The 13,519-nt window shown below is 38.2% G+C and overlaps 1 protein-coding gene across 9 annotated transcripts in view; it reads right to left on the bottom strand.

The window, feature by feature from the left end:
• The window catches only part of RASGRP3 (RAS guanyl releasing protein 3), a 107,438-nt gene that overhangs the window by 57,438 nt on the left and 36,481 nt on the right, over positions 1-13,519 (bottom strand). For 5 of the 9 annotated variants that reach the window (XM_086700354.1, XM_086700355.1, XM_086700349.1 and 2 more), the window contains one exon: positions 6,897-6,979. The exons of the other annotated variants lie outside the window; for them this stretch is intronic. The gene's annotated coding sequence lies outside the window, so the exon portion shown is untranslated. The remainder of the gene's footprint in view (positions 1-6,896; positions 6,980-13,519) is intronic. 9 annotated transcript variants of the gene reach the window in all.

The raw sequence follows: 13,519 nt of genomic DNA, 5'->3' as shown, positions 1-13,519 counted from the left end.
CATCTTGAATTTCTTCTTCTATTCAGTGAATTTACTCCTCTTACATTAACATGCCCATGATGGAATTTCAAGACATGCGTCTAGATTTTTTATTACAGATTTAGGTTATAGAGAATAAAAATACACGGAAAACTTCTTCCAGTCATTTTATCATTTATTTAATAAACACTTATTTCTGTGCCAGACACTGTGATTAACACCATGGCAGAGGTACAAGATTGTATCAGGCATAGATTGTAATCTCAGAGGACTTAAAATCTAAACAGGGAGCCACAAAATGAACAGAAATTATGATACAGGGCATTATGAAAGAGTCACGAGAGAAGTAATAACTTCTGACTCACAGAATCGAGCGGTGCCTTAAAGCATGAGGGGGGCTGCACTGAGTGGAGAAAGAAGGAGAAACCGCATGCAAAGAAAACAACACTGAAAAAGGCAGAGAGGTGTGGAGAAGCAGGAATACTAACAGAATGGGGCTCTTAAAACTGGATTTAAAGTTCACATGTGTTCATTCCTTTCACTCAATCAACATTGAGACAGGGAGAGAGAGACTGTCGTGTTCCAAGCATCACAACTAAAAGCCACTGTGAAGGTCCATGTGATATAATCCAATGCAGCCCTCTTCTGGGTCCGTGCAGGCTTTACACATTTTAGTCATTTAATGAGTTCTGAGTAGGCTTGATTGATGGTTAAGGGCCGACTCTACAGACAAACCACTGACACCAAATTTGACTCCTGTACTTTCTAGTATGTGGCCTTGGGTAAATTATGTAAGCTTTATGGTGCCTCTGTACCTTTATCTATATAGTTGGAGAGTAATAGTATCTATGTTGTAGGGTTATTATGAGAATTCAATGAGTTAATACAGGTTAAATGCGAATTAACTGTAATATAGTACATTCTCAGTAAGTGTTAGCTACTATTGTTTTTTCCCTGGTAAATGACCAAAAAGTGCCCTCTAACTATGGAATAAAATGATTCCTATTTACATCATGTCTCTCAAAGTTATAAGCCACATGTATTTTATAGACACATACTCATTTGGTGAAAGAAGAGAAAAGGTAGCATAGGCTAGAAATCTGAATTATGAAATGAGAGCTAGTTTAAATCCCATTTCTACTAATTGTACTGTAGTCCCATATTTTCTTAAAGATTCCATAATCAGTGGAGCACCAGCGTGGCTCCGTCAGTTAAGCATCCACTGGACTCTTGATTTCAGCTCAGACTGTGATCTCATGGTTTTGTGAGTTCGAGCCCTGTGGGGCTCTGTGCGCTGACTGTGCAGAGCCTGTTTGGTATTCTCCCCTCTTTCCTTCTCTCTCTCCACCCCTCCCCCATTTGTGCTTTCTCTGTCTCTATCAAAATAAATAAACTTTAAAAAGATTCCATAATCAGGTTATTACTATGTAGTATTCATTATTTTGGGAGGATAAAGTAGCTGTCTCTAGACATACAACCCAACTATTCATATTCACCTATTTATATTTTTACCCATCAGTTACAATCTATTTTTCAAAGAAATATCTATCAAGCATATAAGATAGGTCCTTACAGGGATACACAGACACATACATGTCCCCAGAGAAGTTAAAGAGCAGGAAATTTTAGTAGCTACATATAGAAATCTCAGTAGTATTTCATTTATACCAAAGGGTCATGAATAGGACCCCAGTCTTGACATTGAACTCATTCTTCTCCAGAATGGGAATAAATGCATGTCAGGTTATCAAAACCCATAAAAAAATGTTCTTGAGATTAGATAGAACACAAAAACATTTCCACCTAAAGTTCTGCTGATGGAGATACTGGTCACAATAAGGATGTTGAAGAGTTGAAATAGTTAGTGAAACCGAGCCAGGCACTAAAAATAGAATGAGAGCCTTGTTGGCTTCTGTGGTAATTTGTGGGGATTTCACAAGTCCCCATGTTCACACAGTTTTAACCCCTCGCCAATCTTTATCTTGCCACAAGATCTCATATTTTCAACACTTCTAATTTCTAGTCCAGGAACCAGGCCACATATTTATTTATTTAACTATCTTAGCACTCTTCAACCGTTAATCACAGAAAACCTGAAAGTTTTTACCAAGCATTTGGGTAAAGAGATATTTTCTCACTACTCAATGTAATGCTAATTATTTGTTGCATTCTGAAAACAGAAAAATATAAATGAAGATGTTTAGAGGTGCCTGGGTGACTCAGTCAGTTGAGCATCCAACTCTTGATTTCGGCTCAGGTCATGATCTCATGTTTGGTGGGATCAAGCCCCACATTAGGCTCCTCGTTGACAGAGCAAGTCTGCTTGGGAGTCTCTCTTTCCCTCTCTCATTGCCCCTCCCACACTCTCTCACTCTCTCAAAATAAATAAAAAAAGAGAAAATGTTTAAAAATCTCATTAATTTATTACTACATAGTAATACCTGGTTTGGGAGATAAAGGGGGAAAAGCCACCATAAAGCCATCAATTACTGGGAAGAAAAATACTGGAATACCTCAAGCAGTGTCTACACTGAAAAATGAAGGAACACTCAAGACCCAAAATGTGTTACCTTCAGGCATCTAAAGCAGTGTGAACAGAGCCCAAGTTTTGTACAAGTGTTTTTGGTTCTCAGGCATTATAATGCTTTTTCCAACTTTCAGTTTTGCTTTTGGATAAAGGAGTCTTGCCTTTGATAATGTGCTGTCTACAAGGTACCAAACATTCTATTTATAAAAACTAGAAAATTGTTTTTGCCATTTAGAAGTATCCAAATCTCCACATCTTTGTGGTTATATGAAGCAATCTGTGGGTCCTGATACAAAATCGTACTTCCCACAAAATCTAAGGAACCCTAGATCTGATGCTATAGCAGTTAAGTATAAAAGTACACTGCTGCTTAAACATTGTACTCAAATGCCCTTTAAAAATTTTTCTCTTTATCTAAGCACACCTATTTAAAGGCAAATACTGAACCACAAGTCCTAGTTTTATTTTTTCTCCAAATTGAAGATGGTGCAAATTAAGTTCTTCTTTACTTATCATTCACAGATTATAGAATGGTGACCCTTTGGACAGAGGTCTGGCCCATCAATGTTATTTTTTTTGTTAGGCCCTCACAAAGTTTCAAAATCTTTGCATTATTTGCAAAATGTACAAATCCAGACTTTACCTTTTAAAAATCCAGTTTTCTAGATTCTTGTGGAGAAATCATATCTGCCCCATGAGGCAATATCTGGCTGGAGCTGAGTAGCGACTGCCTTCCAGTTCCCCAAAGTTCCAACTACCCTCTATTGTTTCCCCAGCTGAGGCCAAGGGTCATTGCCATTTATGTGCCTTTTCTTTTTAGCAGATTTATAAGGAAGTAGATTTATAAAGAGGATTCTTATCCCAATCTACTTCACTCATTATAGTGTCTTCTTGGCCTGCAGATATTTGCATTTGTGAGCCCCGAATTCAGACACATCAGGCTCCCTCTTGACATTACAGATGCTAGGCAAAGGTTAAGGGGGATTCTTCATTGTACAGGTCTTCACAATGTTACTACTCGTGGATTAAACAAAGAAGAACCACAGCTACTATGCCTTCTGGCATATTTTCATTCAAAAAGTAGGTTCAGATCACAAGACAAACTTCACCTCCCACCCAAGCAAGACAATAAGTTTGAGAATTTCTACAGCATTTGTCAGGCTTGCTTTGGCTAGCAGATTATTACTTATTTCCATTTATAATATGCTTATAATGTCTAGATTACTTCCAAGTTTTGCAATTCCCTCAGATTTCTGTGTTTTCCTTTTGTAGAAAAGTTCTTGTAAAATAGATGTTCATTAATGATTCCCAAACAGCATGGGACTTGGTGCCAATACCCTCTCAATGCTTTACTTTGCAGATTCTGGAAAGATTAAGGGAAAATAGAACGTATACTGGAATGTGTATATATTAAAAAAAAAATGTACCTACCCATGCTTAGTGGAGAAGACATTTTTAGATTCCTCACATTATAGTGAATATCTAGTTTCACTCTCCCCCACTTCCTCCCTATGTTGCTTTGGATCTATTGACTACAGCTAGTAACAGCTTACTCCTCCATGTCAGATTTGAGTAATACACAGGTACTCATCACTGTGGGCTTTCAGGATAGCTTCCTGTGGATAATTTCCGGCACTTAGATAATGAGTCACTTGGGTAACTAGAGACTATACAAGTTGAGCTGGTATTCTTCCTTTGTTGTTGTTTATTGCTCTAAAAGGAGAAACCAGAAACCAAGGAAGGGTTATTTACTGGGTCAGTGCAGCTGCAAGGCCTGGTCTCTAAACACCTGATTTCATCATTGTGCTCATTCAAGTCTTCTGATAGTGCCTTTTTTTGTCTACTACAAAGAAACCCTGTAGTTCTAAAAAGAGAAAGAGATTGTGGTACAGGAGAGACAGAACATTTCTACTTTTCAAGGAGACCTTTTATTCACCAGGTAAACTACCTCACTTTCTAAAGGAGAGCCCCAAGGCCAAATAGATAACATAGTTTGCCCAAGTTTAAACAGTGAGTTCATGGAAGGAAGGGAAACACATCATCACAGTGAGCTTCCAGAGAATCCAGCCTCATACTGGGGTCCCTGGGACATAAAAAGTACATGTGTCAGAAAGCTGATTTTGAACTAATGCATCTGTCTTAAAAAGTATAACTTTTCCAACATGAAGCAGCCTTTGGCCACTTAGACTTGGAGAAATGAGGCAGCTATCTGCCGTCTGTCATGGAATTTCTACTCAGCAATCTAATTTTAACAGACTTTGGCTCTTTGTACAAATATGACTCCTAACCAATCATCTCCCTTTGTCAAAATATTTTTTGTATTCAGGGGCCTAAGAAGATAATGAGGTTTTAGTAAGAAGCTAAAATCCCTTGTTGGTGGGTACTGGGCATCTGAAGCAGTTCTGGGGCTTATGACAAAGAAGCAGGATGACATTTTGTTGACCCACAAACCACAAGAGTTCAGACATCAGTGCACTGCAGTTTTCAGACAAAGGAAATTGATAATACATGTAATCTCTGCACCATCTCGAACGGGGTTGTGTGCCTATTTAATGTCTTTCTTCAAAAGGAATTAGAGGGCAATAATCTAACTTCACTCTACAAAATAATTCTGAAAAAGAGAGTTAGTAGTAGTATTTCTCTGTTGTAAATAAATAGGATTACAAAGAAATTAAGTAAATTTTCGATTAGCTACTCAATCAATTCACCAATCAACAAGCATTTATTAAAGATTAACTTTTTTCTCTTTTATTTCTGAATGATGTGTAACTATTATCTTTTAATCCACTTAAAAGTGTGATTCAAACAGAAAAAAAAAGATCTGACTCTTTTTTTTTTAAGTTTATTTATTTTGAGAGAGAGAGCAAGAGAGAGAATGAGCAGGGGAGGGGCAGAGAAAGAGGGGAAAGAGAGAAGCTTAAGCAGGCTCTGTGCTGTCAGCACAGAGCCCAACATAGGGCTTGAACTCGTGAATTGTGAAATCACGACCTGAGCAGAAATCAAGAGTAGGATCCTTAACCAACTGAGCTACACAGGTGCCCCAAAAGGATCTGATTCTTATCTCATCAGGATAAAAGTAAGTGTCTGTTTAGGCTTAGTATCCAAATAGTTCTTTACTGATTAAAAAAAATAATGACTGAACACAATACCTCTACCTTCCAGATATTATGCCAGGGCCTGGATATCTGGTGAACAAAAGAGACCCGATCCCTGCCCAATGGTGTATACAGTTTAGTGAGAGAAACCAACAACAGACAAGTAGACAAACCAATATATAATTACAAGCTGTTATAAGAGCTAGGAATGAAAACTCACCCAGGATGCTAAGATAGAGAATGACAAGAGCAATTATTTTAGGTAAGTAGCAAGGACAGATTTCTTTGAAGAGTTGGAACTTGGAGATTAAGTTAGTAAGAGATGTGAAAGACTAAAAGGCCTGAAAAACCATCAGAATTATAACTCCATTAACTGAGATAGAGAAGATTGGCAAGATGGAGAGAGAGGTACACTGGACGAAATCTAGAGTTTTGCTTAAGATGTGCGATGGTTGAGGGGCACCTGGGTGGCTCAGTTGGTTGAGCATCTGACTCTTGATTTGGGCTCAGATCATGATCCCAGGGTTGTGGGATGGATCTGAGCATGGAGCCTGCTTGGGATTCCCTCTCTCTCTCTCTCTCTCTCTCTCTCTCTCTCTCTGCCCCTCTCCCCCACTCACACTCTCTCTCTAAAATAAAAAAATAAATTAATTAAAACCAAAAAAGAATGTGTTAAGGTTGAGATGCCTGTGGAACTCCTGGGTGCAGGTCTCAAGATGTAGTTATTTAAACAAACATGGAAAGATCTGAGATGGAATGTAATTTGGGGAATTGTCCCCATATGAACAGCATTTAAAGCTACATAAATGATTCAGATCACTTAGGAGGAAAGTATAAAGAGAAAGGACAAGAGCATTCCACCTTGGGCATTCCAACATCTAGAGGTCAGAAAAAGGAGGTAAAGCAGCAGAGCGTCATGAGGAGTTGTCAGAGAGACAGAAGGAAAATGTCAAGCAAGTTGCTCCATGAGGCCAAGAGAAGGACATGCTTATGGAAGCTGAAACCATTAACTGTGTTGAATGCTACTGAGAGAGGTAAAACAAGAGAGATGGGAAACTCTGCTTTTTAAATTTTTGCTACAAGGAGGTTAGTGGTCACCTTGACAAGAGCAGCTTTAGTGGAGCTGTGGGCAGAAGCCAGGTTGCTGTGAGCTGAAGAGTAAATGGCAGATCAAGAAACAAAGACAGCTTGTGCAGAATATTAATTTAATAACTCTGTCTAGAATCGAAGAGAGATTGGCAGTGGATGTGGGGATCAAGGGACATTTTTATAAGATGAGAGCTGCCGAAACATACCAGTATCCTGATGGGGATGATCTTGTAGAGAAGAAGATGTTAAGGAATCAGGAGGAGGAAGGACTAACCAAGGGTCTGAGCACCTGTTGGAACATGAATGAAGAAAGGAAGAGAACATGGTTGTAAACATAGATAGAGTATATAATTACCAAGGGCAAGATGAAGGAGAAGAACATAAATCAGAGACATAATCATCAGGTTGCCAACAGGAGTTTATCTAATCCACCTGCTTCTGACACAGTCAGTTCTCCTTCTTGATATTTTGAAGAGGAAAGAAGGAAGCAGAGAAATGAGCTCTCCGAGTCCCAGAGGGAGAAGTCCCAGGATGAACTGTCCTATGACTTAGGATCTAATGATCCCTTCCCCCACTCTCTTAAACAGCAGGGCCCAATTCCTTTGAATTTTTTTTAGTAATTAAATATCTGCATTCTTGCCTGCCAACGTTTGATGCTCTTAGATACCAAAGAGTGCTTTTGACTTGTATGGTCAACCACTCAACTCAGCTTTCTGTGGATCTTATTCTGAAGGACTGTTCATTTTACATCCCCGTTTTTGCCATGGTGCCAATGCAGTAGCATTTCTTAAGGATATAGGTCACCACCACATACTCTTCAACAAGTCACAAGATGAAATGGCACATGTAAATCATATACAGTGTTTTCAAGGCATACTAGAGTTAGATCTATAACTGACATATATGGATCGGGGTGTTTCAACCTCAATACTACAGATACTTCAGCTGGATAATTCTTTGTTGTAGGGTCGATCCCATGCACTGCAGGCTGGTTAGCAGCATCCTTGGCCTCTATTCACTAGGTGCCAGTAGTACCCCACCCCCAGCCCCAGTAGGGACAACCCAAAATGTCTCCAGACATTGCCAAATGTCCCCAGAGGGCAAAACTGTCCCCAGTTGAAAACCACTGAAACAGGCTGTTGTCTGAACATCAAACTGGAAACTGAAAAAGTTAATCAAACATCTAAATTTCTTCCTAGTATCAGAATGTCTGCTTTTTGTGTAAGGAAATGCCTGGTTATGTAACTGAATTTTTCGGTCTTCAAATGAATCCTAGACATCTTCATCAACAATAAGCATTTGAACAAATGCATCTTCTAGACATCATCTCCACTTGATTTTTAATTCTGGAGCCAATTGGCAGGTTTTAAAATGTCAGAACTTGACTTAATTTAGAATATTTCAAAGCTTTCTAAGTCTAAGTTTGTCCATCATTCTACTAACTGACATATTTTGGCCCTTGTTTTATTCTTATGCTAATCATTTTCAGCTTTATTTTATTTTTGCTGTTTACCGTAAGCCATGTGAAGTCTTTCTGGAGAATGTCAGAGGACTTATGAACACAAGTACTTTTTTTTTTCTCAATATGTGAATCAAGAGTTCTCTTTTGTGAGAATAGGTTACCTTCTTTCCTATTGCCCAAGCACTGGCTCCTCTTGAGTAATCTCGGGATGGGTCTAGATAGAATGCATCGCCTGTACTACAGTTTTGACTAATAAACCATCTACTCTGTTACACTGTTCTTCTGCAGAGTTGTTACAGGCAGGCAGGGATGCTCAGTGTGAAACTGTTGGAGGTGATCTGTTCTCATACCTGCCCAATCATTTACTGGCAGAGTGTGTATGCTTCTAGGGGTCAGTTTCTTCACATTCAAATTCAGTTAACATTTACTGGGAAGCATGTAGTTTTGCCAAGTCAATTCTTGCCATTGCCTCAAAGACTGTTTGGTGGTTGAGTATGGCAGCCCCATATGGCCACAACTTTTGAGGATCAAGAAGTTCTCAAACAGCTCCTTGTTTTCATCAATAACCCAGTAAGAGTCGGCCATGAATTGTGGTAATCCTTCTTGAGTCCCAGCCTTTTGGCAAAATAAATGTATAAGATCAGTCACTCTTGTGTAAAATATAAATTTTCAATAAACAAATATTGGACTCCAGTTAATAATATGTATGATGAAGTACTTATAAATGAAGTGCACTGCTGTCTGCAACTTATTTTGAAAAAAAAAGATGAAACAATGGATGGATAGAAGATAAATGAATAGATGTGAAAAAGAAAACATGATAAATTGTTAATGTTAAAATTGAATTGGTGGTATATGGACATACACTGTACAATTCTTCCAAGATTTTTTGTTTGTTTGAACAGTTTCATCATACAGTATGAAAAACTTCTTTCCATTATTTTAAATTTACATCTTTCAAACCTTTAGTGTTCGGGGATCTGATGAATAAATCATGTTTATTAGCCTTTGTGATTTTACAACTATTATTGTGTGCTAACTAAAGAGGTCCCAGTCATCAATCTGTCCAAGGGGCTCCTGTAGACCCTTGAACATTTTAGATGCTACTCTGGATGTTTTAATTTTTGTTAATGACTTTTTAAGTTGGAACAATCAAAATTACTCCAAATGTTCCAGGTCTTAAAGCTTTGTTTGAGGGTAATAGGAAAATATTTTTGGATTTGTTTCCAAACATCTCTGGCTAATGAAAAACCAGGCTAAATTGCTTTTCAAGGAATCCCTACACTATATCAGTTATTGGCATATTCATATGCTGGTTATGCAAGTTAAAATGTCCAAATTTTCCTTAACTCCATTCTTACCTTCACCCCTGTATCTAATTGATCTCACGAACTATCAATTTACTTTTTAAGTATTCTGAAAATTCTTCCACCTTCTCCATCACTATTGGCTTAGTTCAAATCCATCTCTGGAGTCTTCTATTGGTTTGGTCTTTTTTCTATTCAACCTATTCCCCTCATTGCCTCTAGAGTTTTCTTTCTAGATTACAAATATATTCCTATCACTTCCTTACTTGACAAGCCAAAATAATAGTTATGAATTATTATTTTTTAAGTTTGTCTGTTTGTTTTGGGACAGGGCAAAAGCATAGGAGGAGCAGAGAGAGAGGGAGAGAGAGAATCCCCAGCAGGCTCCACACTGTCAGGGCAGAGCCTGATGCAGGGCTTAATATCATGAACTGTGAGATCATGACCTGAGCCATAATCAAGAGTTGGAAGCTTAACTAACTGAGCTACCCAGGCACCCAAATTGTTAATTATTTTAGATGTATTAATTACATTATGGATTTTTCAAAAGAAAACTTATATTTTAGAAATACATACTAAATACATACTAAAATATTTATGGGTGGAATGATTAAATGTTTGAGATTTGTGTCAAAACTAATATGGGAACAAGAGAACATGCATGGGGATAGAAATGAAACAAGATTGGTCATCAAAAATTGTTGAAGTCAGGTAATGAATACATGGGGGTTCATTATATTACCCTGTCTACTTGTGTATATGTTGGAAATGTTTTATAATAAAAAGATTTTTAAAAATTTTTAAATTATCCTCAAAAATATCTAAATGCTGCAGAAGGGCAAACACTACCTCAGCCATCAGAATACCCTTATCTTTGAGCCTTTTCTCCAGTTCCTCTTCCAACAGGTACCCTCTGATTCAGCTCTACCAAGCTACATGTTATTTGTGGAAAGAAGACTTTTAAAATACAGTTTTTTCTTCTTGAACAATGACTACTTGTCCTTTTGAACCTAGTTCAAATGTCACCAAATCTAAGGAACATTCCTTAACTCACACAAATAGTCATCTTCTCTTCCCCAGCTTCCACAAAACTCTACACAAGGCTTTGTTATAGACCAAATATTTGTGTGTAATGATTATTGTGATTTTAAAAAATATATTGGTATGCTTAATATAGGTGGTAATATCCTACAGGGTAAACTTTGTGCCATTATTCAGGTTAATGCAATAGGCAGCAGAAATCATATGTTTAAAAATACTTGCCAAATTAATTGTAGGAAAATATATTTGGGGCTTTTTTTTTCTTTAACTTTTGTTACCTAAATGTAAACTCCAGCTTCCACATAAGAAGTCCCATAAACTAGACTGTACTTACTGAAGTTTTAATAACTTTTGGTTGAGTAAAATCTCCGTATCTGAGAATTAAAATTCAAAACAATTTTTTGAACGTATTAGCCTCTATTACACAAGCTTGATGTGAGAGAAAATTCCAAAGAGTTGCAGAATTCTATGTGTGATATATTTCTCAGTTATTGTGATAGCTGAAAAGATAAAACCTCAATTCTTACACAGTAAAACCACCATCACTGGCTTAAGTCGACCACAGTTCCTGCAGCTTCCAAGAGAGGGTGAAGGAAGTATTTCTTCTAAAACATAGAGAATTAAAATAGCATGAGATATGTTCCACTGGTCCTGCTTCAAGGTCTGCTTGCCCTTTTATCTATGTGTAATCATGGCCCCAAGAAACAATTTATTAAGCGAGTATGATTGCTTCTTTTGATGCCAACATTATGTCACTTCTCATAAAAACCAAATATAATTTAAAGCAAACGGTCACTGCTTGTTAATCAGCCAGGTCCTCCAGTCATGATCTTCTTTATACTTGTTATCATCTGAGATCGTGTAATGATTTTTGAGTGTAGCCAGAGGCTAGGCTCTGCAAGAGAACCCTGCCCACGGTGCAGAATGCCACAGCTGAGAGAACACCTCAACAATGCAAGCAGGATGAGTGTTTTCTGGGTGCAGGCTACAAGGAGACTACGGGATGCAATCATAAATCCACAGATTCCTAGGAAGTCTCTTTGTGCTATGGCACTCCTCTAATGGAAATGGCTAGGTATTGGGCATGATGTAATGTTGGTTACATGACAAGGCCAGCAGAATCCAGACTCCACAGAATGGCTGCCCTTTCCATAGTGAGCACCAGATTTTAACATAAATATAGTGAGAGACAAGTGTGGTTGAGTAGAAAAGGCACACACTTTGTTTACAGGCAGACTAGGACCAGAAACCTGGCTTCCTACTCCCTGGCTTGTGACCATGTGCAAGATACTCAACCTCTCTGAAATTTAGTTTTCTCTTCTGTAAGAATGTCAATGATAATGTCTACCTCTGGACATTGTGAAAATAAACATCAGTTTCTTTCCTCTCCCAGCAGCAGATTCTGTTTAAATGCCAACTACAGGGGCACCTGGGTGGTTCAGTCAGTAGAGTGTCCGACTCCTGATTTCGGCTCAGGTCATGATCTCACAGTTTGTGGGTTCAAGCCCCATGTTGGGCTCTGCTGATGGTATGGAGCTTGCTTTGGATTCTCTCTCTCCGTCTCTCTCTTTCTGCCCCTCCCCCACTCATGCTCTCCCTCTCTCTCTCTCTCTCAAAATAAATAAATAAACTTAAAAAAAATAAATGCCAACTACAGAAGGAAAAGAGAGACAGATTCATCTTAGAATCTGAATGAGTAGGGAGAGAGAGACAACAGAGAAACCTAGAGCACCACCATTCAGTTGAGCACTGTCCTTGCCATAAACAGTGATCTGCAAAACATCCTGTCAACTCATATGATTTTGAATGGCAAGCATTCCATGTATACACGAAATACTTTCTACGTTTAGAAAGCAGAACTGAAAGTAAGGCAGAATCCAAAGTTCAGTCAAATTGAAACCAGGGTATGATTTTTCCAGATTTTTCCAGAAATTATACTCAGTTCTTCCATTTTAAAAAAGTTTTAAATTCTTGAGTACTTTTTGAGCTTCAGAATTCTATGTTAACTTGATATTTGAGAACATGCCTCCTTGATAGTCATAGGCAAGTTGACAGGGTGTGGCTAGATGAGGCTGTTTGTCCTTCCAAGCTCCTCGATTCTGGGTTCAAAGAGTTCTATCAAACCAGTGTGTCAGTTCCTGAATAGGAACCTCTAGCTGGTACCTTCCTAAAGTGAACTTATATAAAAGTCTCCAAGGAAAATTGATTCTGCTCATTTTGAATTGTTAAATGAAATGAAAAATAATTATTTTCTCAAAAAAAAAACAGAGGCATGACTGAACAGACTTTTTTTTCACCTTTCTTTCTTTCTTTCTTTCTTTCTTTCTTTCTTTCTTTCTCCCACACCCCCTTCTCTCTCTCTCTCTCTCTCTCTCTCTCTCTCTCTCTTTCTTAATTTGGAGTCTTATTCCATGGAAAATTGATGGCCTCTTTGTCTAAGTTCTTCTCCAGCCCCTTGCCTTCCTAGTTCATCAGTTGCTAAGGTCTCAGTCACAGTACAAATATTTCAGAAGGGAGAAAGAAAAGCAATTAAAATCATGTAAACACATTCAAATGTAGTTACTTGTCTGTGATTTTTTTAAGACACTTTTTAAAAAATGTTTATTTATTTATTTTTAAGAGAGAGCATGAGTGGGAGAAGGACACAGAGAGAGAGGGAGACAGAGAATCCCAAGCAGGCTCCACACTGTCAGCACAGAGCCCAACATGGGGCTTGAACTCACAAATCAACCATGAGATCATGACCTGAGCTGAAACCAAGAGCCGGATGCTTAACCCCGGATGCTTAGCCAAATGAGCCCCCCCCCCCCCCCCAGGTACCCACCTTGTCTGTGATTTTTGAAACAATGAAGCAGCAGCAAAGTGACTAAAGTGAAGTTCTGGAACTAATGACAAACTTTTTTCCACATTATTTTCCCCATCACTAGTTTTCTGTCAAAGACTGTACCTGGAACACATTCACTTACAACACTTACAATGCAAAAGCAAATTAATGGCATAATGATCTAGGCAAGGCTCT

Source organism: Puma concolor, chromosome A3, assembly GCF_028749965.1.
Source record: "Puma concolor isolate L17-30 chromosome A3, mPumCon1.1.hap2, whole genome shotgun sequence".
NCBI lineage: Eukaryota > Metazoa > Chordata > Mammalia > Carnivora > Felidae > Puma > Puma concolor.
Note: the sequence above shows the minus strand (reverse complement) of the source record. Positions and strands in the feature narration are given on the sequence as shown.